At 53.4% G+C, this 22,439-nt stretch overlaps 1 non-coding gene across 1 annotated transcript; it reads left to right on the forward strand.

The window, feature by feature from the left end:
- Positions 1-18,539: 18,539 nt before the first annotated feature.
- LOC139004650 (small nucleolar RNA SNORD95) lies at positions 18,540-18,607 on the forward strand. Its single transcript, XR_011470502.1, has one exon. It is a non-coding gene; the product is annotated as a small nucleolar RNA SNORD95 (small nucleolar RNA).
- The last annotated feature ends 3,832 nt before the right edge of the window (positions 18,608-22,439 follow it).

Genomic DNA, 22,439 nt, shown 5'->3' on the forward strand with positions numbered 1-22,439 from the left:
ACCCAGGACCCTTCAGTCCACAGGCTGACGCTCTACCCACTGAGCCAAAGTGGCTAGGGCCACAAAATGTCTTTAGAGAAACAGTGTAATGCAGTGATGAAGGGCAAGGACTTTGAATTAAAATGCTTGAGTTTGAATGCCACTAACTGGCTGTGTGTCCTTGGGAAAGTCACTAGCCTTCTCTGAACCTCAGTTTCCGCCTATGCCAAATGAGGATAAAGTCATTACTATCCAGGGGAGGTATCATGATTATTAAAGGAGAGGATGCATGAAGAGTACCCATCCTATTGTTGGCATGTCATGAATGCCCACAGATAGCTGCTGTCGGTATTATTAGAATTTACTTTGGAGTCAGACAAGCTCCGAGTCCCAGCAAGCTGGCGGCAGCTTCTCAGAGGAAAGAAGGAGCCGACCAGAGTGGAGCTCGACCTGCCTTTAATGCTCCTTAGAGTAAGAACTTGAACCAGGACTTGAAAGGTAGCGTTGGAAAGATGGTTCTTTAGGGGCAGGCAGCCAACATGCAGAGCCTGTGCTCAGATGTCAGGAGAGAGAATCTTCTCCTGCTCCAAGAGCTCTCAGGAGCTCCAAAAGCAGGGGCTGGGGAGACGGAGGCTCACGCAGGCTCTTTATGGAAGCTGTGCTCACCCGAGAGCCCTCCGGGCAGAGGGGCAGGTGTGCGAGGACTGCCTGAGCGCTGGCAGAAAGCGGATGTAGGCGCGGCTCATGCGGCTGAGGGTGAGCAAATAGTGCCACCTGGTCAGGGTAATGTCAGGAGGCCAGAGCACATTTGGGCGGCTTCCTGGCTGAGTGCAAGGACAGCATAAGCCGGCAGATACAAATACAAATGCAAATACAGCTGGCAGGCAGGGGCAGGATGCTCACGTAAGCGTAACCATAAAGTATTTGTCTTTCTGTGGCTGGCTTATTCATTTAGCATAATGTCCTCAGGTTCCTCTATGTTGTAGCATCTTTCAGAATTTCCTCCCAATTCAGGATTGAATAATATTCCACTCTGTATACACCTCATTTTGTTTACCCATTCATCTGTGATGGACACTTTAGGTACTTCCACCTCTTGGCTATTGTGAATAGTGCTGCTATGAACACGGATGGATGCCTCCTCCCCCGCCACCAGGCTCTGGGCATCACCCTCACAGGACACAGCCAAAGACATCTCTGGAAGCTGATGAGGAGAAGCCTCTGTGGCTATGACCTTTGACCTTGACCACCAGAAAGAAGGTAGAGGAGGAAGAAGGGAAGGAGAGGGAGGGGAGAAGGGGAAAAGAGGAGGTGAGAGAATTAGGAGGATACAGAGAAGGAGGAAGGGACACGGAGGTTGACAGAGAGTAAAGGGAAAATGATAAGGAGAGAGATGGAGAAAGGGACAGAGAGAGGGAGGGACAGGTCAGATATCAGCAAACCACAGGGAAGACAGAGAGAGAGAAAACCATGGACAGAGACCAGCTGGTCAACCTGGCTGAACAATGGTATCCAAGGAGGCCCCATCACGAGTGGACACTGGCCTAGGAGGGGTCACCAGTGTGAACCACAGGGTCTGTGCCCGCCCTCCTGGCCTACTTGGAAGAACTAGCAACACCAACCAACCAGATCCACAGGGGACAGAACCCGGGAGGGACGACAAACACAGCCGGCCTCCCGCTGGTCTCAGGGTGGAGTTAAGCCAGTGATGGCGAACCTATGACATGCGTGTCAGAGGTGACACGCGAACTCATTTTTTTGGTTGATTTTTCTTTGTTAAATGGCATTTAAGTATATAAAATAGATATCAAAAATATAAGTCTTTGTTTTACTATGGTTGCAAATATCAAAACATTTCTATATGTGACACGGCACCAGAGTTAAGTTAGGGTTTTTTAAAATGCTGGCACGCCGAGCTCAAAAGGTTCGCCATCACTGGGTTAAGCAGATGGAATGTAATACAGACACTCGGAAAAGTTGTGCACTTAAGTTAAAAATTAAGCGCACAGGTAGAGGGAGAGCTGCCTTGTCAGCAGTTCCTGTAAAGGCTGCGTAGGAGGCTGTGAGAGTTGATGGGGTGTGGCTGCTGGAGAAGCCAGGGTGACACTGGGTGATGTTGATGCAAGTAGAGGGTCCAGGGAGGAGGACGTGAGAAACCACCATCCTCTGGGCTGGCCCAGGACCATCTGAGCCTGCTCTGCAAGGAGGGACAACAAACAAGAGTGGGGGGAGTGTTCTAGAAGGCTTGCAGAATCAGGTAAGACAGAAGCAGATGACAGAGCGGCATCAGAAGGCTGTGGCGTCAGACAGGGGCCTGGGTGGTAACCCCAGCTCTGTGACCTCTGACAGGCCCCTTAACCTCTATCAGCCTCAGTTTGCTCATCAGTAAAATGGGATCCTACTTCCTACTCCTCAGGGTTGGTGTGAGGATTCTGTGTAAAGAACTGAGCCCAGAGGAAGCTCCCAGGAAACGGTGGGCCTGAGGAGCCTGGGGCCACCCAGCTAAGAAGGGGCCCCTGGTGACCTGAGTGCTGTCTGCAGCGTGTGCAGAGCCGCCAGTGTGGGCACTGGCCTGCCCCCCACATGCACACACGGCGGTGGACCCAGAGCGGCCTGTGTGAGGACCTTCCTGACACAGACATGGTCTGACCAGCAGGAATGGCTCAGGAACACAAGGGGCTGCCTCAGGGGTGAAAGGTCACATGGCTCAGGGGGTAAGTGACTAGCTGGGGTGACCCAGCAGAGCCAGGTCTGAACCTGAGACTCTGACTACAAAGCCAGTGTGTGTGACCTCCACGTGAGGTCACGTATATAGCTTATATATACTCACAGATGCTCACGTAGACACGCATGCACAGACATATTGAAATGCACACATTGACACAGTCACAGACACGTATTCATAAATACACACACAGGTGTGTGACCTCACACACGATAAGGGCAAATTTGGTCACCTCTCCCCCACACAGACTCCCCCTGGGTGTGGGGTCTATAAAGGAGCGAGGCCGCCCTTCAAGGGCACCCAAAGCACAGCTCGGGCCAAGAGCCCTGACCTGACTGCAGGCACCCACAGGGAGGAGGCAGAGCAGGTCTGATCCCCGCTTCACAGATGAGGCTCAGTCTCAGACAGTCATGATCTTTCTGGGACGCTCTGGGGGTCTCTAGTGGAGTCCAGAGCAGGGTCAGTCCAGACGTAGCTCCCTCCTGAGGCCACATCCAGTGGCCCCACATCACCCCATCAGCAGTGACCCCAATGAAGGTCTTTCACAGGGAAATCCTGCAGATTGGGGGAAAGGAAGGAGAGAGGAGGGGGGAAACTGAGGACCAGCGAGGGCAGGAGCTTGCCTGGAAGTCACACAGCACATCTCCTCCATCCTAGGGCAGGGGAGGGCCCAGAGGCTGCGGTGGGGTAGGTGGAGGAGGGCCGCATGTCAGGATGGGCTGAGCTTGGTCAATCCTGGTTCCACCTCTTGCTATGTACAAGTTATTCTTATAAACGATAAACGCAGGTCCTGTTCTCCCTCCCTTGCCTAATAAAACCCCTGCAGGACTGTAGGTAGCACCCAGCACACAGGAGGGGCTCAGAAGTGTGGGCTGCTGCTGTTAGGACCGGGCTTGCTGCCTCCAGCTGTCTGCCCTCGAGGAAGTCCTCCCCCGTCTCTGCACCGTATCCACAGCCTAGGACCCTCTAATGACAGCACAGCCACAGGCCACAGTGATGCTCCAATGGGATCTCGAGTGACTGAAAAAGAGAAAAAGCCCAGGATGTCTGCACACTGATCCGAATGCCCCAAACTCAGCACAAAGCGCTGTGCAGCTGTTATTACTGCCCGGGCTCGGCTGCTCCCCCGCCCCCATCCCTCCTCAGTGGCCCCCCAGCCCCTCCAGCTGCCTGCTAATGAGCCGGAGGCTTCAGTAATGAGTCTGCTCCATCATGTAATGCGCTGGGACTGCCTGGGAGGGAGAGGGGATGAATGGGGTGAGGAGGGGAGCGGTGGGGTGCCTGTCTCCACCATGGCCTGGCAGCACCAGAGTCTGCCAGCCCTCAGAACCTCTCTCCCCAGTCTAGAGGAATCAGTAAGAGGGGAGCAAGACACACCCCTCCTCTCATTGTCAAAGTTCCCTGTGCCCATGAAATGTAAGGAAGTGAGGGCGTGATATGAGCCCAGCCCTCACCCAGCAGCTGCTCACTAGCCTCCCTGACTCCAGGCTCAACCCCCTCCCCATCTACTCCCTGCCTTGCCCCACAGTGACCCTGAGAAACCACTCAAGTCTTGCTGTGCCCCCCCGGGACCTCTGGGGCCCACAATGGCTCCTATTGCTCCTCTGTGGGCCCCTGGGCCTGGCATGCCCTCCTCACCTCCAGGCCTTTGCACATGCTGTTCCCTTCTCTGTCTCCACCCCCCTCCTTGGGCTCCTGTGGCCTCCTGGCTGACCTTCTCCAGGCCCAGCACTCCCCTATTTTATGAGACAGTTCCCTCCTCGGACACCTCATGGGACTGGAAGCCACTCAGGGCTCTGCATCTGGCTTAGTCACCACTGGTTCCCCAGAGTTCAGGGCGGTGCCTGACATGTTAGCCAGCATATATTTAGCACTGACTGTGTGCTGGGACTGTGCTTAGCCCTTTATAGACATACTAGAGGCCCAGCACACGAAATCGTGCGAGACCCCAGAACTGCTGTGCCGTGAGATGGAGACTCGCCGCGCCCGGAGACCCATCAATGCACCTTCTGGTGACCGGTGGTTTGGTTGTTATGGCCTTACGGCCACTGGCCTTTTATAATATAGATTTCAATTAACCTTCAAGGTCATCTTCACGGATGTGCTGGAGACAGGACAGCACCGGGGCTGTGAGCAACTGGATTTCCATCAGGATCTGGCTGGGTGACCTTTCTGCAGTCACATGAGCTCTCTGTGCCTCAGTTTCCTTGTGTAAGATGGAGCAAATAAGGACAGCACCTGCCTCATGGGGTTGTTCTAAGGATTTAAGGAGTGATGATATATAAAGGCATAAAACAGTGCCTGACAGAGTAAGTGCTGGCCACCAGTACTGGCCACGCTTTACAGAGGAGGAACCAGGAGAAGGAAAGTCACGCCCAAGATCTCACTAATGAGGTGGTACAGTTACAAGGAGAATCCAAGATTTGCCTGACCCCAAAGTGTCGTCCTTGACTGAGCCTTGTGAGCCTCAGTTTCCCAACCTGAAAGTTAGAGGGGCTGATGCCTGGAGTTCCAGGCTAACACTCTTTGCCTCCGTGACTCGGTGCAGAGTCCAGGCTTGGAGTGGCTCAAAAGCCCTGGACTCCCATGCACATTCAACCCAGGATCCCGCCTACCGCCCATGGAGGACATTCGGGGTTTCTGATAGGCAGTGGCTGGCAGGTTGGTCCGAAGTGCAGTGGGGGCTGGATTTAGCAGGTGAGGCTTTGGAGGAGGTGCTTCCATGGCGGGGGAGGGGGTCCCCGTATTGGAGTGCACTGAGACGGGGCAGCTGGGCTCCAGTTGCTACCTGCCACGACACGTCACAGGAACGCCATCTGCTTCTGCAGAAGCCAGCTGACAGCATCGGCTTCAGAGCTGGAGCCGCCTGTGAGGAGCCGAATCTGCCAAGGTCGTGTGTGTGTGTGTGTGTGTGTGTGTGTGTGTGTGTGTGTGTAGGCAGGCCCTGAGCTGAGAGGGTAGTACCAGATTCTAATGGGGGAGGCACCTACTGTGTGCCTGTGCGTTCTGCACCCTGTCCCATTTTTATCCCCATACCCTTCCGCAGACGGAGAGTTGTTCATCCCCAAATTCAGCCACCCCTTCACCTCCTCCCTTAACCTAACTCAGCCCCCACCTCATCTCTCACCCAGGGTTTCCACCACCTCCACCCTGGAAACCTGTGCAGTCCCCACAGATCACAGCAGACAGAGGAGACCTTCTGATGGCCACAGTCAGACCGACCCCCCTTATGCCTCTGCTGAATCTTTTAATGGCTTCTCTTCACCTCCTCCATTGGCCTATGAGGACCTGGTGAGCGGGAAGCTGATGACCCGCCCCACCCCGCCCCCACCCTATGTAAGCAGGCTGACATGCTCCGATTCCTCTGCCAGGGCAGCGCCAGATGGTTCTGACCATGAGCTGAGCCTCTACTCCCACCTGGCAGCAATGAGACTCATGTAGTGGTGGAAGGTCGGACCTATTCACAATGTGACAGTACCATCAGTGGGACTGGAGCGGGGTAAGAGCTGAGTCTCTACCCTGACCTGGCATCAGTGAGGCACAGTGAGGTGGTGGGAGGCAGGGCCAGTTGGCACTCTGCTTCCCTCCGCTCCTTGGTGTCAGCAGGGCCCAGTGGGAAGCTCGACTCCTGCCTCCACCTACTACAGTGGCAACTTGGGGTGAGTCAGCTTCCCCAGCCCTGTCGGGTGCGTCATTAGGGCAAGTAGGGGGCTGAGCTTAACATTCCATTCAGAAGCAACAAGGAGTTGCCCTATCTCTGCAGGCATGCCTGGGGGTGGGGTGGGGGTGGTTACTGAGCATGCACACCATCTGGCTTCTTGATACAATTTCTGATAAAAAATTAATTAAATGGGATTCAGAGTCTTATAATATTCAAAATGTCCAAGATACAACTTTTTTTTTTTTAAAAAAGAATCAGTCATTATACCAAGAAGCAGGAAAATCACAATTCAAATGAGAAAGATAATCAACAGACACCATCCCGAGACAAATCAAAGGTTGGAATGATCTAACAAGGACTTTAAAGCAACCATCACAAAAGTGATTCAATAAGCAATTATGCATTCTCTGGAAACAAATGAAAGAACATCTCAGCAAAGAAATGGAAGTTATAAAAGAACCAAAGGGAAATTATAGCACTAAAATATACAATGACCAAAATAAAAAACTCAACGGGCGGCTCAGCAGTTCGGTGGAGCTGATAGAGGATAGAATCAGCGAACTTCAGGATAGATCAATAGAATCGGCTGCTCTGAACAGCAGTGTTTCCTCAAGGAAAACCAGGAGGAGGATAGCTTGGTGCTGGGTGGGCAGAACCACCAGATGTTCCTGGTGGCTGCAGTCAGAGCCGGGCCTGTGTCGGGCTCCCAGGGCTGCCAGAACAAAGTGGATGGATGACGTCAACAACACAAGCGTGCTGCTCACAGTTCTGGAAGCGAGAAGTCCAAGATCAAGGTGCCGGCAGAGTTGGCTCCTTCAAGGGCTGTGAGGAAGGATCTGTCCCTCTCCCCAAGCTTCTGACGGGCTGCTGGCAATCTTGGCATTCCTTGGTGTCAAAAGCTTCCCCCCAATCTATGCCTCTCTCTCCACGTGGCTTTCTCTATGTGTGTGTGTGTCCAAATTTCCCCTCTTCGTTAGGACACTTGTGACCTTGACTTAGGGCCCATGCTAATAACCTCATTTTAACTTGTTACCTGGGTAAGGACCCGATCGCCTCTCTTCTGAGGTACTAAGGCTTAGGACTCTAACACAGGAATTTGGGGAGGACACAATTCAGCCCATAGCAGGCAAGGAAGCTGGTGCCCCAGCCGGATGCCCGTTACGAGGCCAGTGCACCCATGCTCTAGCAGTGTTGAGCATTACTCTCAGCTGACTCTCTCTGCCACTTGGTGACCTTCCAGCTAATGACTGGCTGACAGAGGTACAAAAAGCCTGGTTCATTGTCTGAAAGGCATGGCCATGTGTTGCCATATGCTCTCTGGGCTCCTCGTGAGCTTAGGCTCCTCTACTCTTCCTCCTCCTCAGAGGGTACCCTCTGTAAGCCCTTGTCCACAGGTCCTGACTCCTCCTGGGAACCTGACCTGCACGGGATCTCTGCCTAGAACATCCTCACCCACACGGCCACCTTCCCGAGGACCATGCATTTCCCTGTGAGGGGCTGAGTCGAAAAGAACCACCTTGTCAGATTCTGAGGAAGGTGGGGCCAGCATCTTGGTGTCTTTCAAACCCACCCCCCTTTCCCCATGTCTGCTCTGGGTCCTCCTGCAACCACCCTCTCCGTGTCATTCCCACGTCTCCCTCAGATCTCCATGTGGTTAGCGGGTTATAAACAAGTTCCGGAAAAAAGGAGGCCCGTGTTTCCCCAGAGCAGCCACCTCTATTGGCAAGTTGCTTTCTGACCAATAGTTTTGTTTTCTTGATTTTTACATAGATAAAAAATTAAGCTAATTAACATACACTTCTTTCCTTCTGCAGGTCTTGGGAAGCTCTTTGCCCGCAATGAATTGATTGCCAGGTTTCTATAAAGGATCTGTCTTTGCAATTACAATTCATTAATGGATTTACAAGAGAGGGAAGATGGTTAAGTCCCTCTAGGAGGATTGCTTTGCATTTTTCCTCTTTTAATTATATGGCTATGTCCTGGCCCAAAGCTCTGTGAAAAATGGGTGGGGGGAGAAGTACCAACACTCCATCTGTTTCAGGTGCAAATGCAATTGATGGGGGGGAAGACAACAGGCGAGGGGAGGGGCGTCAGGCGGACACTCTGGCTGGGAGGCTCTAAGAGAGAGTGAGGGAGGCCTGGACAGGCAGCCGGAGGATGTGCCAGCACCCACACCAGGGATGGGAGAACAGCGAGAGGCCCCTGGGAGAGCTGAGGGTTCCGATTCTCAGAGTCACTGTGTGCCCAGCAAACTGGTTGTTTACTGTGCTGGGCCTGGCTGGACACGAGGTACTGGGATTTCAGACGCCAGGAAAACGGAGGTTGGAGAAGACCCTGGAAGTGGCCCAGCTGATTTCTCACCAGGGGTTCCCTAATGTAGGCTCTGCTGCCCCAAATCCCAGAACCTGGCCCTGAGACCCTAAGTCTCCAAATGGGTGGAGGGCCCTGGAGCCTGCATGTCAAAGAGACCCTGGGTGGGGGGACAGGATTCTGAGTGGTCACCCTGCCTCTGCTCAGGCCTGGGTGGGAGACGTGTCCAGCACCTGCACAGGGACCCTGGGCGTCCCTCTCCGCTGAGCCTCCCCGTCCGTCTGCGAGTGGGGTGATGCCTCCTGCTTCCTAGGCTCCTACTGAAGGCTCAGGGAGATGTTGCCAGGGAATGTGCCTCAGCCTATGACCTGCACATAGTAGGCACATTATCAGTGTGAATGCCTCCGAAACCCCAGGTAGATTCAGCCCTTTCTAAGGCACCCACTGGGAGCTGTGACTGCAGTTTGTAGTGGCAAGAGAAGGAACGGGGCTTGAGCTCAGGCCTGTCTGCTCCACATGCTTCTCTTTCCCTGTGGCAAACCTCTCACTCCCCCACATACTCTGCAGGGGGATTGGATTTGGATTGGGGTCCCCTCCCCTGCTGGTGCTGCATCTGGGCGTCCTCCAGCTTGGCCACATCCCCTCAGGTGTGGCCCAGAGTAGACACCCTGTCTGCACGCCCCCTCCTCCCCACAGCCCCCACTCCAGCCTGGCGGCTTTTCTGCGTGTTTCCCACCCCCCCTCCCACCCTACCCCACCACAGTTGCTGTGGCTGGGGATGTGGCTGCCTTTCTGGAAGGTTCTGTTCCCTTTCTTGTTGTCAGATTTTCCTTTGCAGTTTCCTGTCTTAGTTCTTGGCAGGACCCTTCGCAGATGAACAGAAGGCACCTCCTGGCTTCTCTCCCAGGAGTGGGGGGTGTGGAGCTGGGAATTCTGCTCTTGGTGTCTAGGGCTCCCTTTGGGAGAGAGGAGGGGCATGCAGTGAGCACCCCAACATGCACCTCATGCTCAGGGTCCATTGGGATCACCACGGCCTTTTGATCCCCTCTCCACGGGGCCTATGCTCACAGGGTCTGGGACAAGCCCAGCCCCTCCTACTGCCACGTGTTTCCTTGGCTGAGGCCTGGCCTGGGGGCAGCGGGCAGGGTGGGGCCTCCCCAGGAAGAGAAACCCCTCCATCCTGGGCGGGGCTGGGCTGGGAGAGGCCAGGCCACATCCACCTGCAGATGCCACCGCCTCCCCCTCCCCCAACCTCCCCAGCAGCAGGCCCGGGCCTCTCAGGGGAGTGGGACGTCCTCACTGGGGGTCTGAAAGGTGACCAAGGGTGGTGCACGAACAGATATTTAATGTTTCCTGTTTTACCAGGCGGGTATGCATTTTAATGGGCATCAGAAAACAACAACAACCATAAACAGTCTGTTGAACCCTTGATTTCATGGATATTCATGCTCAGGATTAGGCAAGTTGAAAAGGGGAGTTCATTTCAAGTCAATTTAATGGGAGGGTTGAGTCAATATTGTGCAGGTGGAGGTTGGCGATGACAGGAAGAGCAGCCAGAGCTGGGGAGACACAAGGCCTGTGAGCCCCAAGTGAGGTCTCAGGGTCCAGCCTGGCTCTGCCTGTGGTTGTGGGACCCTGGGCAGGTCACTGCACCGCCACAAGCCTCTGTTTCCTCCTCTGTAATGTGGGGATGAGCTGTGGCAGCTCACAGGTGGTGGAGAGGGTTAAGTGAGATGAAGAGGGTAGAGTGCAGCCCGGAGCTCCGCACAGGCCAGAGCACAGCTGTGGCAGCGGTGGTGGTAGTTTTATTATTAGTGACAGTATCACTATTATCACCAAGAGCTTAGTCTGGGGGAGGTGACCGATGGCTTTCATTGGGGAAGAGCTTGTCACTCAGTCCACCATGGGGCAGATGGAGAAGAGCCTGGCTCTGGGCCAGGCAGGCCAACTGTGTGTGTCTGCCTGGGCCACTGCTAGGCAGTGACACAGCTTCATGAAGCTGCCACGTCCTTAATGTAGGCCAAGACCAAGAGATCCACCTCACAGAGGCGTGGACAGCGTGAGGAGCAACAAGAAAACGCAGGTCAAGTCCCCAATGTAGTAGGGCCTCATCTTGTGTGAGATTTTGTCTTCCCATGGGGTGAAGATCTGCAGGTCAAGAAGGGACAGTTTGGTATAATCTTGGGGGTTCTGAACCAGCTCTAAATGTTAGATGTGTCATCTTTGACATGCTGGTCCTTCCATCTATCCATTTATCTTCCATCATCCATCCATCATCCATCTATCCATCATCCATCCATCATCCATCATCCATCATCCATCATCCATCCATCATCCATCCATCCACCCATCCATCATCCATCATCCATCATCCATCCATCATCCATCCATCATCCATCCATCATCCACCATCCATCCATCCATCCATCATCCATCCATCCATCCATCCATCCATCTAGTAAATGGTGATTGAGCACCTACTATGTGTCAGGTGTCATGGTACAGAACAAGACAGCTTAGGTCCCACCTAAATGGCACTTCAGTTGAGCAAAGAAACTGGTGTTGAGCACATGTCCCCACGAAGTGTGAGAATGGCTGTGGAGGGGGAGCACAGGTTGCTGATGTGTCCCCTGCAAGAGTCAGGGAAGCCTGTCTGAAGGAAGGGGCATCTGAGGAGACCTGTAGGACAAGTCTCTTCCAGTGAAGGGGGTGGGTGGGTGTGGAGTGTCCTGGTGGAGGCTCACCTTCCCTTGAGAGGTGCCGACAGGGTGTGGAGTGGGGGGACGTGGCTGAGTGCAACAGTTGCTGTGCAGGGTCAGACCCGAGGACAGACCTGAGCAGATTTGGGTTGGAAGGTCTCTCTCGCCACGGTCAGGTGGGGAGGGGCCACCCTGGGACATCCTGGATGACGCACTTTGGATCCAGCCTCCAGGATTCCAGCCCCTCCCTGCCTGGTCTCCATTTCTCCCCTCTCCTTTCTAGAGAAACCACATTGAACCTGAAGGACAGCCACTGCTCAGAGCTTACCAAGAGCCACTGGATTAAACATTGAATATAGGAGAGGACCTCCGTGATGAGCAGGGCGAGTGGGTGAGGAAAAACAAACAGGGCTGATGAAAGTGAGCTCCTTATACTGAGGGGAGACACACCAGAACATTCTCCTCAGCAAAGGCTCATCCCCATCACAGTCCTCATAGGAAACTGAGCAGGAACCACCCGAACAGCCAAGTGTTCAGCTGGAAGCACATCCTCCCAGGGGCTGGCCTCATGGGCTCTGTCTCCTCGGGCTTCAAGACCCATTTAACCCACCGAGCGTGGGGGGCCCTGGAGGGTGCATGAGCCAGGTGAGGGGAGGGGGCGACAGGGACTCCTGGGGACCCACATGTGCTGAGAGGAGCTTGCAGGTCATTGCTCAGGGTGTCGTCCTGCAGACGCTGCCACCGGAGGGGGTCTTGGACCCTCCCTTCTCTCAGGTGGCCCAGGATTGTCAGATCTGTCAGTCCTTTCACGGCTTCAGTGATGCTCAGGATCTTGGAATTAAAACTTCTTTCACAGACTCAAAGACACTTTCATAAAATCTTTGCATCTCAAGATCTGAGCATCTGGTCCCTTGCACGGAACCCTAGAATTCTAGAATCTCAGAACCATTCATGGGCTCACAGGCCCCAGAGTCTCAGGATGAAGGAACCTCTCCCACAGCTCCCTGGCCCCGTGGAATCACAGAATCAGTCCGGACACACGTGGCGATGAAATAGACATCCTGGAGTCAGAATCTTAGCACAGGACGCGGCCTTCGCCCAACTCCCCCCAGTTATGCAGGAAGCACCTTTCACTGTCCTGCAATAACTAGAATCCTTGTAGGGATGGGGAGCTCACCGCCTGCCGGGGGATCTGCCCTGCTGTTGGGCACAACCAGCTGCTGGTGCTGAGCCTAAATCTGCTCCCACATGACCCCCCCCCCCCCCCCCCCCGGGCCCTCCTGAGAGCTGAACATGTGGCAATGTGACCTGGACTCAACACAGAGGCTTCACCTCGGCAAGCACAGCTCGATCCTCCTGGGCTCTGTCTCCCTGTGGGTGGAGCGGGGCACCAGGACACAGGAAGGGGACGGGGCCGTTTGTCTCACTTCAACCCACTTCCATGCACCAAAATGAGCAAGACAAGAATTCTCTGTGCTCCTCTCCTTGAGGAGGGACCCGTCAGGGATAGAGGCAGACAGACAGGACACGGCCGCGTGGAAAGGAGGCTCAGCAATGCCCTGGGAGGGCATGAAAGGAAGGGGTGATGCCCCCTCTTAGGGGCCGGGTGGATGCCCAGAGACCTGGCCAGAGTTAACCAGCCCTGCCACTGACACCTGGCCGTTTTGGAAAAGTTGCTCAATGTCTCTGAACGTCAGTTTCTCCATCTGTAAAAGGAGTGGATAAAGCTCAGTCTGTGATTGGTGCCAGGCTGCGGAGAACTCACCACAAGTCCTCACTTCTCGGCATGGCTCTTAGCACACGGCAGGAGGGCGAATATGTTAGCTCCCTCCCTCCTGTCATGCGTGCCTGGGCCTTGGGGGTGAGCAGGATTTCTCCAGATGGAGAAGACATGTCAAGGCGTTCCTGGTAAAGGGAACAGACTGTGCAAAGGCCTGAGAGCCAGGGTGTGTCAGAATGACATGGGGAGCAGCGCTTACTATTTTTGGAGGGTTGGGGTGTGGGGGTGAAGCTGCAGGCAGGTCTAGGAGGCAGTGGGGCCCCAGATCACTGCCCAGGAGGGTGACTGAGGGTGCTGGGAGCTATGGCAGGTAGAGGCGGCCTCCTATGAAGATCCTCCCTCCATTCTCCCCCATGGCGTCTGGCCTCAGCCTGCAGACAGAGTGCAGCCGCCTGGCCTCTTGGGATTGCATCGGCCAGGAAGGGGCAGGAAAGTCAAACAAACTAAGACGTGTCAGGAATAATCATTAGATAATATGAGATCTGCTTGCGCCCAGCCAACACCCAGCCCTGACCACATGGACCGATTTGATGCTGAAACCCAGCACCGGAACACTGGAGCAATTTAGAAGGATCTGGCAAGGTTTCACTCTGACATAAAGAGCTGGATTTCATTAAGTTCACTTCAAACGTCATCTGGGGAGTGAAGGAGGCCAAGTATCCAGATGAGCCTGGGCCAAGGCACGGGCCATGGCAGATCTGGGAACGCAGCCTGAGGCACGTTGCGGGAGCCAAGTGTCTGGGCTGGGATCTCAGTTCTGCTTCTGTCACATGAGCTGTGTGACGTGGGCAAGTTACCTAACCTCTCTGTGCCTCAGGTCCCTCCTGATGCAGTGAGGTTGATGATGGAGCTCTCCCATCAGCACAGCCTGACGGAGACAGGGTGGGAAGACCTCTGCTTCCTCGGGCTGCAGGCCTTCCTCCGTCTTCCATCCTCAGGGGTCCATTCATTCCTGCTCTCTCATCCACCCCGTTCACTCGGGATCCGTGCATCGTCCAGTCAGGTGCATTTACTCTCCCCCTCAGTTCTCCTGCTCCTCCTCTTCGGTGCACTCATTCCTGTGTGCACCCAGGCTGGCTCCACGGGGCCCTCCAGGCCTTCCCCGCTGTGTGGACAGATATTCCAGGCCCATGTGTGACCCCAGCCTTCCTGTGAACAGCCACTGCCGTCCCATGGCCACGAAGGGGGGCAGTTTAAAGAGTGTGAGAGTGACTCATTTGGGTCTCACGTTCTCCAGGTGCTGGCTTGCCTCTCCCCCTTGTCACTCAAGGACTGGACATTAATGATTGGACCCTGGAGGGCAGGTTAGAGCCACCATCTGGAGGGGCGCCTGCTGCCCCTCAAGGTTTCTGTGAGACCTGGGCCAGGCCACCTGCCCTCACTCTGTCCTGTGACATCCTCTCGCCTCTGGGAGGGTGTCTGAGCACCACGAGCTCTGGGTGGGGAGTAGGTTCTGCCTCTGGGGCATTTGCAGAGAACAGAGGCCATTGTCCATTGTGTTACGGCTCCAGTTCTATTTGTATCTGTATATTTATGTCTGTGTCTATATCTGTTTTAAAATATATATTTTTATTGATTTCAGAGAGGGAGAGAGAGAGAGACACATCAACAATGAGAGAGTCATTGGTCGGCTGCCTCCTGCACACCCCCTACTGGGGTTGAGCCCACAACCCAGGCATGTGCCCTGACCAGGAATAGAACTGTGACCTCCTGGTTCATAGGTCGATGCTCAACCACTGAGCCACGCCAGCCGGGCATGTGTGTCTATATTTTTATCTATGTCCATGTCCATATCCATACCTATATCATTACATGTGTATCTGTGTTATCTATATTTAATTTATTCTTCCAGAAAGTTGAGCATGTGAGGCCTTTTCCCCTGAATGCCTCCTGCTGACTAGGCTGAGCCCAATTCAGGGTTAGCTCTACTGAACCAGGAGGTGATGGGATGGATTATTTTCAAAATTGATTCCACCTTTTACCTTGGTGAAGGGCATCCTGCAGCTCAGTGCCCTCTGGTTGGTTGCACTAATTAATTGATTTTATTACCTATACTTGAGGCCTCTGGAGCCATGGTATGCAAATATATGCAAATGACCAGAGGATTGGGTTGAACCCAAAGCCTGGTGAGCACCCACCTGGACTGGGCTGATTTCTCTGCTCACCTTTCCCACTGAGATCCTCTCTGTTCCCAGGGAGCAGGAGGTGGGGGAGAGGAGCAGGGGCCTTAGCACAGCCAGACCTGGGTTCAAATCCCAGCCCCTCCTCTTCCTGCTGGGCGGGAACTTGGGGAGTCCCTTCACCCCTCGGTGCTGCGTGTCCCCATCTGTGCAGCAGAGGTGATAGCGCTGTGGACTGTGCAGGGCTGGGCGGGGCCAGCAGGTGCTCAATCAACAGGACTCACATTGTTCTGTAAGGAGCAGGCCCACTCGAAGCGCCTGAATCACGCATTTCGGAGGCGGTGGGAGAACAGGGCGTCACTCTGGCTTTGCAGTCCCAGCAGAGCGTGTGCTCCTTGAAGGGGGACTGGATGTCCCCTAATCAGCTGCAGCTGCTCCTTACTCGAGCCCCTGCCGCCTCTTCCTGCCTGATAGGGGGGTTTATGTGTGACCTTTGCTGAACACAGCCATTCCCCTGGGGGAGGAGGGGAAATTACAAAAAAGATTGGAATTTAAACATCCTGAGAGATTTATTGTGTGTAGTGGATGGAACAAGTCCCACCAAACCGCACAAGTTATGTCAGGAGAAGTGGGGCCTCGGAGGGCTGGAGGCCCGGCTGGGCCTTGGAGGGAGATGGGCTGGGGGTTCGAAGGCAGCTGGACAAAGGATTCATTCAAAGCCTTCTTAGACTGTGAGCTCTGAGTTGGATGCAGGTGACAGAGTGTGCGCCTTTGCAGGGGAGGGGCTGGCATTTACTGAGCGCCTACTGTGTGCAGGGGAGTTCACGCTGAACCCCAGCAGCCCTCACTCTGCCCCAGGTGGTGCTGCTGCTCCCACTTATCTGGAGGGGAGCCTGGGGCTCTGAGGGATGCAGGGACTTGTCCCAGGTCCCTGAGCTTGTCCGTGGCAGGAGGGGAGGGGAGCCCGGGCCTGGGGACCCACATCCCTGCTCTTTCCCTGGGCCTGTGCAGGAGGGACGCGGGGATTTGTACATCGGGGAGCTGGGACCCAGACATGGGCGGTGGGGCTTGTCACTGACCCACGTGGGGCTGAGTCCGCATTGAGTCCAGCTGACACGGAGCATTTTCCTGTGAAGCACCGGCAGGCGCTTGGCGGGTCCGAGGGAGGCAGGTCCCGAGCCCCTGGGAACGTGCACCTCACTGGGGGCCAGACTCCAAACAAGCAGCTGGAAAAGAGGCCCAGGCCTCTGGGGACGCCCCAGGCTCCCTGAGGAGATGGGCAGTGGGGACTCAGAGGCCTGGACCCGGCACAGACCAGGGAGGGTGTCCAGGCGGGGGTCATGGCGGGCAAAGTCGGGGGTGGGAATCAATTGGCAGATGCCAATCAAACCTCCAGTGACGCTCCAGGCCCTGCTCTTTAGGTTCCTGGGATGCAGGGGAGACTCAGAGTGAGTCCTGCTTGAGTTGCAAACCATCAAATTGGGGAGACAACCTGGGACTCAAGTAGTAACAAGTGGAGAGGTAGGGGCTCCACGGACTCTGAGGTTATTGTTCCTCCACCTGAGGGAGTTCTTCCTCCTTCCCCTCCTCCTCCTCCTTATTCTCTTTCTCTGCCCCCTCCCTCTTCTTCCTTTCTATCCTCCTCTTCCCTCTTCTTCTCCCCTTACTCTTGGGGAGCCCCCTGATACCCCAGACTGGGTTAGGGTGCCCCTCTGGCTCTCACATAGCTGTGCTTCCCCATCAGATCCCACCGCATCATCATTGTCTGTCCCTCACGGGCCTGGAGGCCTGGAGGGCAGTGACAGCTTCTCGGTCCCCATGGCTGGCACAGGGCCAGCCCCCATCAGCGCTGGGGAAGGGATGGCTCTATGCCTGCTCTGCCCTCACTAGCTGTGGGGCCTTGGACAAGTTGCCTGACCACTCAGAGCTTCAGTGTCCTCATCGCTGAAAGGGGGTGACGCCCTCCTCCCAGGATTGCTGGGGTATGAAATGAGGTGTGTGCGGACAGCCCCGGGCACAGTGGCGGGCACAGTGACAGGCTCAGTGACAGGCACATGCAGCCGTGCCCGCTCTCAGACCCCAGCTTCTCCCCTCCTCCCGCCTCACTCCTTTCCAGTCTCACCTCCATCTCTGAGGGTGCCCCGGGCTCCACTCTCCTGCAGGGCTCCCACCACTTCTCCCTCCATTGAGAGGAAGGGTAATTAAAAACCTCCTCCCGGACTCACATGTCCCAAAGTTCCATGCTTAATTAGCACACTGCTAGCTGAGAAGCCAGGCAACAGAAACCCGGCCTCTGCTTTGGCGCCTGGCTTCTCCCTGTAGGACCGGCTACAGAACTTGTGGATCCAGAGACAAATGAGGATGTGGGACCCTTGTTCAAAAAGCTGGAAAGAAGTGCCATTAAACAACCTAAAATATGAAGCCCTTTCCTTTCTGCCACAGTCCCTCTCTCATCTCGTCGTGGTGGTTTTCATGTTCTATTTCATGTTGTTCTAAGTAAAGGAAATTAGAATTTTAAATTATTAGCATGAACTTTACCGTTCATTTTATATTGTGCAATGCCGGTTTTAAATGCAAATTCAAGAACATTTAATTTGCATACGGAATCGCTGAAATCACAGGATTTGTATTTCGTCGCTCACTCACGCCTATGTATTTCATTCTTCCCGGGAGAGTGAAAACTACACCAAACCAGCTCCACAGCGTTTATTTCCCTTCTCAGGATGCGGGCTTGCTCCCACACTTTCTCCCTTCGGCACCTGGCGAGTAAGGAGGGACCGGAAGGAAGGGGAGCGGGAAGAGCTGATCTTTGCCTCGCCTCCTGTCATAATTTTCGGTGTAAGTGCTTGGCTGATCCGGGGACGTAACACAAGAAAGAAATAATGCAATAAGGTTCCTGGGTCATTTTTGTATCTTAGTTGACCAATGACACCTTTCTGCACTTGTAGAACGTTCTGGCTCAAACAGGAAGTCTGGCCCTTTGAGGCTGTCGGCCCCCCCCCCCCCCCCCCCCACTTAGTCGTAGATGTGACCACTTGCCTTGTACTCACTGGGAGGCTTGCAGAACCACCACACACGGTGTCTGCTGGGCCCATGGGCATCATGGATGCTGTGTGCGCACGGGGACCCACGTGTCACATACACCCTCCGCTCATATGCATGAGTTCCATTGTGATATCGGACTTCACACACAAAACACAAGATAAAGATAAAATTAGTAAGAATTTCAGGATGGCCGCAGCTGAGCGTTCAATCAAAGGCGCAGGGGGCGGTGATGACACCAACATGCCATCTGAGTGCCCGTGCTGAGAACCAGAGGCTGTTTCTGAGCTGAAAAAAAAAAAAAAAAAAAAGGCGCAGGGCCCTGCGTGGCTGCCCGGGTCCCATGCGCACCCTGTCCCCCGAGGTGTCTTTCAGCCCCCGGCCCCTTCTTTAATCTGGGCCTGTTTCACTGAGATTTTTAAAAATTGAAATCCAGGAGTGGATGACTCTGCGTTCCTGCTGGAGGCGATACAGCTCTGAAATGTCAGAGCCAGAACCAGCCCATTAACGAATGTGTTTGCGTGACAAGCTGATTGACGCCCTGCTTTGTGCTGGATCCTTCATTCCCCAAGTTCGGTAAAACCCCACGTCATATCAGGGCACCGAACAGATGGGCGCAGGGGCTGGTCCCAGTGCCTCGGGCCACTGCGGCTTCCTGCTCTGTGATGATCTCCCTGTGGCCCCAACAGTGTGGGGGAGGGGGCATTGACCCACTTGGCGGAGGAGGAAACTGAGGCCCAGTGAGAGATGAGGCCACCAGCTAGGGTGAGGGTTATGGGCCCAGCCCTGGATGTGGGTCAGCGGTGAGGAGACAGGTGGGTCCTGCATGGGGTGGGAGGAGGACCCCGGCTGCCGCGTGCAGGAGGACAGGGTGAGGTGTGAACAGCGCTGTCCCTGCTCCTCCAGCCCTCCCCTCCACGTCTGGCGCTCACTGATGACTGTCACTCAGCCTCAGAAACATCATCTTTTGGACCCAGCCTGGCTTAGCCGTGGGCCCTGCCACTGAGTCCCTGCGACTTCATTTCCAGGCCCGTTCCAGTGGCCGCAGTCACCCAGTCTGCAGACTCCATCTGCTGCCTCCTTCCCTCCTCCAGGCCATGTCGTCTCCCCCGAGGACGGCAACAGCTTCTCCCTGGGTTTGCCTGTCCTGGTCTCATTTACTGATTCTCTCCAAGGTGCCCTCCACTCTGGCCATGGCCACGGCCACGGAGATCCCTCTCATCATTTCCTGGGAGAGAAGAGACCGTTGTAAATGAGCACAGTGTGATGGGAGGTGGCAGGGAAGGAGAATGCAGAGGTTGGAAACTAGGAACAGTCTCGCAAAGTTGGCAGAATTGATCCAGATGACTCCCTGCCTGCGCCCTGTATACCCTGCCCCTGCTCCCCCTCCACCCCCCGCTGCATCCAGTCATCCTGATAGTGGGGGACAAGCCCCTGTTGGGTCTCCCATCCCTGCCTCAAAGCTCACCCTCTCAGCTGCCAATACTCCTTTGCTCTGAATTCTTGCTTTGCTCTGCCTGGTGGGGTATCTGCTAATCCACGGGCTGCCCTCCCAGCGCCTCATATTAAAGCTCCTGAAAAAGAAGCCCACACCCTGGGATAACTCCTGCTTTCTGGGGAGCAGGGAAGCGTTAACTACCACCAGCGCTTCCTTGTCCTGAAACATCAGCTCTGAGACGAGGAATCAGGTCCTGATGAAAGGAAGGCAACGCCATTCCGAGATGGGTCCCCTGTCCTCAGAGATGACAAGCAGCAAGGGAGGATGAGGAAAAGAAAAAAGGGGAGAGGAAAAAAAAGAGAAAACAGAGGTAGGTTCCTTGTTTGTTTTGGGCTTTGAGAGCACACAGCCAGTCCTCTGGTGACCCTGGAGGCACCGGCGATGGTGGGGGAGACAGTAAAACCCACAGAATCAGTTTAGGTTTAGTACTCTGATGCCCCACACATTGTGCTTTCATACTGCTGTGCGGCGGCAGAGACATACTGATTAGTTAAAAAAACAGATCAGATGTGCTTTGGAGCTCTCTGTGGGCCGGGTACTCTCTGGGCGGGTGGAGTGTGGTGGGGTTGCTGTGCCAACAGCCCCGGCCCGGCTCTAAGGCTCCCGCCTTCCCTTGCCCTGCTGTGGTTGGAGCTGCTTTTCACCCCTGCACAGACCCTTCAGATGGATTTCTGAGCTGAGCTATCCGTCTGGTTCAATGCAGCCCATTTCCTGGACTTGCTTTTTTATGCTTCCTCTGGCCATGGGCTCAATTGCCTGGAGGTCAGTCCTGCCCTGCCCCTGCCAGCGCAGGCCCCTGGCCCTGGAGGACGGGGACCAAGCAGGCGGAGAAGAGTCTTAATCTGATGGACCCCTATAGAACACTCTATCCAACAACAGCAGAATCCACGTTCTTCTCAGCAAGATGGACTATATCTAGGGTCATAAACCTTAATAAGTTAAAACAAAACCCCAGAAATTATACAAGTATGTTTTCTGGCATCAGTGAAATTAAACTAGAATAAAAACAAAAAATTTCTAGGAAATCCCCAATTATTTGGAAATAAACAACACACCTTTTTTTTTCTTCTTCTAAGTATATTTGTATTGATTTCAGAGAGGAAGGGAGAGGGAGAGAGAGAGAAACATCAATGATGAGAGAGAATCATTAATCGGCTGCCTCCTGCACATCCCCTACTGGGGATCAAGCCCGCATCTCCAGCATGTGCCCTGATCAGGAATTGAACCGTGACCTCCTGGTTCATAAGTTGACACTCAACCATTGAGCCACACTGGCTGGGCTAAGCAACACACTTTTAAATAAACCATGGATCAAAAGGGGGAAGACTTAGGGAAAATTAAAAATTATCTTGAACTAGATGAGAATGAAAATACAGCATTATCAAAATTTGTGGTATGCAGCTAAAGCAGTGCTTAGGAGGGATTTTTATAGCACTAAAATACATATATTAGGAAAGAATAAAGCTCTAAAAATAACCTTAAGAAATTAGAAAAAGAAGTACAAAGTAACCCTAGAGCAAACAGGAAAAAGGAAATAATATAAAAACTGAGCATAAATTAATGAAATTGAAAAAAGATAATTACAAGAGAATCAGGAAAGCCAAAAGCTGGTTCTTGGAAAAGAGAAATAAAATTGGTAAATTTCTAGTCAGGAAGAGAGAGAGAGAGAGAAAGGGGGGGGGGCACTATATCATGCACATAAATTTGTTAGATAGAATGGACCAATTCCGTGAAAGACACAGATCACCAAAATTCACTCAAGAAGAAATAGATAACTTGAATAACCCTACAACTATTATAGAAACATCAATGCAACTCATCACATTAATAAATTTAAAAAAGATCATTTCATTAGCAATGAACAGTCAGAAATTAAAATTAAAGTATCTACTTAAAATGGCATAAAAATATGGCATACTTAGGGATAAATCTAGGGATAAATCTGACAATGGAATGCTACTTAGCAATAAAAAGGAATAAATCCTTGATACATTTACCAACATGGCTAAATCACCAGATAATTCTGCTGATGAAAGGAGCTACCCAAAAAAGTACACATATTTTAAAAAAATACACATATAATTTACATTAAATTTTAAGAAATGCAAACTAATCTATAGGGACAGAGAGCAAATCAATGTTTACTTGGGATGGGGAACAGGAGGGAAGGATTCCGAAGGGCCATGAGGAAACTATTGCAGGTGATGGATATATTCATTATCTTCATTGTGGTGATGGCTTGATGGGTGTGTACATATGTCAAAACTTACTCAATTTTACACTTTAAGTATGTTCCGTTTGTTACATTTCATTTCCATCTAAAAAAAGTTCTTAAAATAAAATAAAACATCATATTTCTTCCACAGCGGATCCACTTCCCAGATGACATGCTGCAAATAACAATAATCCTGAGTTCTCTCTCTTATCTCTGCTGTGACAGGTGTTTTGGACACAGTAGTTCCTTCAGTTCTCCATGAGTCCCACGAGGTAGATGCTGTTGCTGCCGTTTAAAGCTGGGCAAACCCAGGTCCAGAGACATGGGGTGACCTACCCAAGCCCCCTCTGTTAGTAACTGTCACAGCAGAGATTTCAGCCCAGGTCTGTGTGGTTCCAAAGCTCACACTC

The sequence above is a fragment of the Myotis yumanensis genome, unplaced genomic scaffold (genome assembly GCF_028538775.1).
Source record: "Myotis yumanensis isolate MYYU_CA2020_CCGP unplaced genomic scaffold, mMyoYum1.0.hap1 SCAF_2, whole genome shotgun sequence".
NCBI classification, from domain to species: Eukaryota; Metazoa; Chordata; class Mammalia; order Chiroptera; family Vespertilionidae; genus Myotis; species Myotis yumanensis.